Here is a 6,607-nt window from a genome sequence, read left to right as displayed (position 1 = left end):
AATAACTGCATAAATCATGCTATTGTAAATAATGAAAATATTTACGCATTTATTTGAAAGGCAGAGTGACTGTATATAACATGTAACATTTATACACACATATGAGAGATAGAGAGAGAGAGAGAGGGAGAGAGAGAGAGAGAGATTTTCCATCTCCTGCTTTACTCCTCAAATGGCCACAATGACCGTGGCTGGGACAGGCCAAAGTCAAGAGACTGGAACTCGCATATGAACGGCAGTAGCCCAAGTACTTGGGTCATCTTTTGTTGCCCTCCCAGGAATATGAGCTAGGAGCTTGAGCAGAAGATCAGCCATGATATGAACTGGCATTCTGATATGAGATTCCACTTTACAGGGAGTGGCTTAACCTGTTGCATTACAACAACAGTCCCTAATTTAAAATTTTAAAGACTGTTTGAATAAATTACAGTCTAACAAAAAGAGGAACATCATGCTGTTGCTAAACTTTATACTACATAAGAAATATTTAGTTATAATTAACTATTTTCCTATTAATACAGTTACACCTCACAGGAATCCACAATAGGGTTTTCACTACAATGCCCATTACTTTTACATACCTTAAGTAGCATAAAAGGATGCATCTTGTAACATTACATTTTTGCCCACAAGTTTTAGGAAAATGTTTATGGTATATAGTTTTCCAATAAGGTTTCCAAATGATATACCTCCAGGTATCTACACTCTCACATAGTCCTTCCAGACAATGGCCCTTGATTTTGCCATTTCATTTGCTTTAGTCAGTGGGACATCAGTAAATGAGGCAGAGTTTTTAAAAGTGTTTGCCTAGAGGCTGGCGCTTTGGTGTAGCGGGAAGGCCACTGCCCACAGTGCCAGCATCCCATAAGGGCACTGGCTTGTGTCCTGGCTGCTCCACTTCTGGTCCAGCTCTCTACTATGGCCTGGGAAAGCAGTGGAGGATTATTCAAGTCCTTGGGCCCCTGCACATGCATTGGAAGACCCAGAGGAAGCTCCTGGCTCCTGGCTTCAGATCAGCGCAGCTCTGGCCATTGTGGCCATCTGGGGAGTGAACCAGCAGATGAAAGACTTCTCTTCTCTCTCTCTCTCTCTCTCTCTCTTCCTCTCTCTCTCTCTCTCTCTGCCTCTCCTCTCTCTGTTACTCTGCCTTTCAAATATATAAATAAATAAATACTTTTTAAAAAGTATTTGCCTGATAGAATTTTCCTTATTTGGCACAGTCATCATTTGATGAAGACTGGGGCCTGCCTGTTGGAAAAACAGGGCCTAGTCAAGAGCCAGCACAAAACACCAGACATGTTAGTGAGGCCATCTTCAATGCCCCAGCCTCAGTCAAGGCACTAGATGACTCAGCCCTTATTTTTGATACCAGAGGATCAAAGGAACTGCTCAACTGAGCTGACCCAAAAAATGCTGATTCTAAATTAAAAATCAAATGATTATTTCTTATCAAATAACATTTTTAATTTGTCACATATAAAATGTTGAAACACATAGTTAAATAGGGCAAATTAGTTGAATTACATGCAAAAATAACTAATACAACATTATAAGCTCAAACAAAACTTTGTAAACATGGTATGCCAACCAGTTGGCTCTGAGTAAAGCCCCTAGCACCAAGAGAGGTCATGCAAATCTCACAAAGAAATTTTCTAGAGATCATAAGTTTATGTTTAAACTTTGTGCTTGTATGTGCACATTGTATTATATTTTATTTATAATTAAGAAAATTGTTAACATTTAAACTGATTCAGTCTAATTTTTGGTGTTTCCAATAATGGAAAAGAACCTCAGAGCACTTTGTTGTAGCTTTGTGTATACCGTATGGCTGTTCATGTGATTTTCAAGAACAGATCACTGAGATCATGTGAGGTATTTCATATGATTTACCTTTTAAGCTAACACAAACCACAATGTTCACAAAAGGAAAGAAATGCTCAAGGCAAACATTTTCTAAAGAAATATTTCTTCTAAATTGATAGCAGTAGCTGAAATGTATCTCAAAGTAATTGTTTTCAATTAATTGTAGCAAAGCAGAAAACACTCCAAAATTATAGGGTGTTGAGCAGCAATAAATTCTGTAATGCTAGTCAAGAAAAGTATCTGATGAAATAGAATTGATTGCATCCTTCTGAGGCATGAAGACCCTGTCAACTTACTCCCGAGCTGCTAGAAAAAAACCACCTTGATATAGGGAGCATCAGCAGAGCTCCAGACACCAAACATGCTGACAGAGAATTTCAGAGAGCTCCAAATTTGGAGATAAATACAAAACAAATTATATGTGTGTATGAATTTTCGAAAAGCTAATTCTTTTTTGACAGGCAGAGTTAGACAGTGAGAGAAAGAGACAAAGAGAAAGGTCTTCCTTCCATTGGTTCACCCCCCAAATGGCCACTACCGGCTGGTGCACTGCGCCGATCCGAAGCCTAGAGCCAGGTGGTTCCTCCTGGTCTCCCATGCAGGTGCAGGGCCCAAGCACTTGGGCCATCCTCCACTGCCCTCCCGGGCCACAGCAGAGAGCTGGACTGGAAGAGGAGCAACCGGGACAGAGTCCGGCACCCCAACTGGGACTAGAACTCGGGGTATTGGTACTGCAGGCAGAGGATTAGCCAAGTGAGCCGCAGCGCTGTCCGTGAAAAGCTAATTTTTAAAAATAATTTTATTTATAGAAGGTGAACAAATCTTAACAAATCAAAACAGGAAGGAGCTCCATCTTCTTCTCACCTGAATTTATCTTTCCTCCTGAATTTGTCCTAGCAGCTCCCCTTTATTTTGTCAGATGCGCTTTAAAGATAATTGGATTAATTTTTTAGAATATTCAGTTACTTTAAATAGGATAGCTATTTTAATTAATCAGGCTGCTATTATCTTTTTTCTAGTATCTATAGATACTAGCACACTAGTATCTATTTAATATTAAAACGTTTTTATGTACATTTAAAATATTTGAATTAATATTTATGAAAACAATACTATATGTATCTTCCCTAAGCTTTGATAGGGAGATTTATGTTTCTGATTTTTTGGTTTGGGGAAAAATAATAAAAATCATATGTACTTTGAAACACTTACTGATTGAACCAATAAAACATAAGCTTTCACTTAAAATTAACAATCAAATTTTAATAAGTTTATTTGTGGCTTTACTTGACAAAATCAATATCAATTTTTTCTGTATTCTAGACAATCCATTTGACATATTTTTGAGCATGAAACATTAAAATGTAGAAAGATATGAGATATGATCCATATCATTTAAAGGATATCTTTCATTAATTAAACCATCAACTGTAATAAATGAAATTTAATGTATAATCAAAACACATACTACACAGGATCCTCAGTAGTGGGAGGGGAAGCAGCCAACTCTGCAAAGTTTTAGGCAGAGATCAGGAAAATCTCCCACATAGGAGGACTCCTTAGCTGAACATCAAAGCATTATTTAGGATATAAAGTGATTGAGTGCAACTAAGTACTTCAAGCAGAGTGAAAAGCCATAGAAGAAAGCTTGGGAGTAGAGCTGAAGATAGTTTGATTTGGTCAAAGCTTACCGTACTTGTAAAAACAAGATATAAATTGAGGTTAGAGAGGTAAATTAGAAAGAGATTAAGTATATCCTTTTGTTGAATGTTTAGGATTTTTTATTTTGTACTAAGGAGACTGAAAGTCAGGAATGATTAAAGTATACTTTATTTCTTTATTTTTTGACAGGCAGAGTTAGACAGTGAGAGAGAGACAGAGAGAGACAGAGAGAAAGGTCTTCCTTTTTCCGTTGGTTCACCCCCCCAATGGCTGAATGCAGCCAGCACGTTGTGGCTGGCACGCTGCACCGATCCAAAGCCAGGAGCCAGGTGCTTCCTCCTGGTGTCCCATGTGGGTACAGGGCCCAAGGACCTGAGCCATCCTCCGCTGCACTCCTGGGCCAAAGCAGAGAGCTGGACTGGAAGAGGAGCAACTGGGACAGAATCCGGCACCCCGACCAGGACTAGAACCCAGGGTGCCAGCACCGCAGGCAAAGTAGCCTGGTGAGCCGCGGCACCGGCAAAATATACTTACAAAAACTTTTCCACAGGGGCTGGCATTGTGGTGTGATAGGTAAAGCCTCTGCCTATGATACTGGCATCCCATAAGGGTGCCAGATCAAGACCTGGCTGCTCCACTTATGATCCATCTCCCTGCTAATGCACATAGGAAATCAGCAGATGGCACAAATACTTGGGCTCCTGCACCCAAGTAGGAGACCCAGAAGAAGCTCCTGGCTTCAGCTTGGTCCAGCCTTGGCTGTTGGAGCCATTTGGGGAGGGGATTAAAGATGGAAGATCTCTCTCTTTCTCTCTGTCTCTCTAGGTAATTCTGCCTTTCAAGTAAAATAGAAAATAAATCTTTAAAATAATTTTTCAATTATATAGTACCACGTAAGAATTACAATTTTAGAAAAAGAGTAAATCAGCTCTAAGCCAAAACACAAGCACAGTAAAAATTATGTTCGATAGCTCTTTAAAACAATTGTATGCATATTTAAAACATGGTTTTAAATGTAGCAACATGGTTGCTACAACATGATACTCCAACATTCTGTTTTGATGAGCCTAAAATCAATTTCCACTTCTGCTCCCAATTCAGTTTCCTGCTGGTGTGCCTTGGAGACAGTTGACAAAACGTCGGGTTCTTGAGTCCCTTACACTCATGTGGGAGATTCAGAATGTTAGTTTCTGGTTCCGAATACCCATCCTTTACCATTGAAGGCATTTGGGGAGTGAGCCTGTGAGTGGAGGTCTCTATTCTTTCTGTCACTATGCCTTTTTAAAAAAGAAGATTCAAGAAATTTTTAAAATGCTGTAATCATTGTGGCTAGGGAGTGCAGTGGAGGATGGCCCAAGTCCTTGGGTCCTGCACCCCATGGGAGACCAGGAGAAGCACCTGGCTCCTGCCATCGGAACAGCGTGGTGCGCCGGCCGCAGCGCGCTACCGCGGCGGCCATTGGAGGGTGAACCAACGGCAAAAGGAAGACCTTTCTCTCTGTCTCTCTCTCTCACTGTCCACTCTGCCTGTCAAAAAAAAAAAATTAAAAAAAAATGCTGTAATCATGTATAAGTACATTGTTTTATTGTGAAGTTGATTTATATTTATCAAATACATCCTAAACATACATTTTGATTCATCTGCATAAAGTAATCATTGAAACTAGAGAATAGGTGGAATGATTAACAGACAATGGGTAGAGTGGTGATTAAAATAAAGACAAGGTCAAAATCTTGTGAAGCATATTTTGATATTTAAAAGAATAAAAGTTCACAATCTAACAGAAAAGAAACTGAAGATATAGAAAAAATTCCCTGAAGAGGTTTTTTTCTATGAATAAAAAGAAGAAAAGTGCAAAGAAAAATAGCTGGTGCAGTTAGATGTCACAGAAATCAAGTAGGAAGAGAAATATTTCCATCTCTATTTAGTGCGGCTGAGTCTCACAGGTGACAGTGTACAGGTGGCACACACAGTTCTCAATGAGATAGCACTCCCAGGTGAGGTGCTGCTTCTTCAGGACAGGAATATTGCAGAAGGCACTGGCACTGCAGGGGAGTGACATGTGGCCTGAATGCCAGTGCACACTTGAGGTTAGTCGTGATGTGCAGCTGCGGTTTGTGGTGCTCTGGGGACTGCCCCATCTCTTGGAGCCCAGCAGTGGCATTTACTCTGTGGACTTGCAGCAGAAGCTATATGTTCCATGGAAAGGAGACCATGTGACTGGCTTTGTAATAGCTACATCTGGAGCTCTATTAAAAGTTGATGTAGAAAGGAGCGAGCCAGGTTTGTTGTCTTACATGGCATTTGAAAGTGCAACTGAAAGAAACAGGCTGAATATGCAGGTTGGAGGTCTTATCTATGGTCAGTTTCTTTGCTCATCATGATACATAATCAGAGATTAACAGGTGTGCAAGAATCAATGAAACAAATATTATTGGACAAGATGGCCTTTTGAAAGTGACCATGGACCAAATTACAAAGCTATCAGTGCTAGATTGTGAGATCATGTGGGAAGTGGGAAGACATGCAGTGGAGACTGTATTTGGAATGCATGGAATATGGGTTAAGGCAAAGACCATTCAGCAGATTTTAATTTTCTCAAATATTTTAGAATCTGGTGAACATATGACAGCAGATCAAAGAAAACAAATCTTCATTTTGATAGAAAGTTGATAAATATGAATTTTTAAAATGAGACAATTGAGCCAAGAAATTGTGGGTTTCCTGGAGGAAACTTTTTTGGATAAACCTCTGCCTTTTAAATTTCCAGAAGTCAAGATGTGACTGTACATACTGTCTGATCAGAGTCCTAAATAGGAGAGTCACTGGTTTTCTCCATACTTTGTTGGGGAGAAAGTAATTATAAAATAATGATGCATTATTTTTCATTCTGTACTATAGGCTTTACTAAGAAGTAAGTTTTATGTTTCATTGGTTTTTACATGATTTTGAAGTGTCAGTTCAAATCTTGACTGCTTTGAGGTGATACAGCTCCCTGACCATGCGCTGGTAGGCAGAATATGACTCAAATATTTGGTTCCCTGTCATACATGTGAGACTTCGGTGGACTTCCTGGCTCCTG

At 39.6% G+C, this 6,607-nt stretch overlaps 1 pseudogene; it reads left to right on the top strand.

Moving 5' to 3' along the window:
• The first annotated feature begins 228 nt into the window (after positions 1-228).
• LOC133772442 (exosome complex component RRP40-like) lies at positions 229-6,198 on the top strand (annotated as a pseudogene).
• Positions 6,199-6,607: the final 409 nt, after the last annotated feature.

The sequence above is a fragment of the Lepus europaeus genome, chromosome 13 (genome assembly GCF_033115175.1).
Source record: "Lepus europaeus isolate LE1 chromosome 13, mLepTim1.pri, whole genome shotgun sequence".
Taxonomy (NCBI): domain Eukaryota; kingdom Metazoa; phylum Chordata; class Mammalia; order Lagomorpha; family Leporidae; genus Lepus; species Lepus europaeus.
The sequence above is the reverse complement of the archived record's forward strand: the minus strand, read 5'-3'. Positions and strand labels throughout refer to the sequence as shown.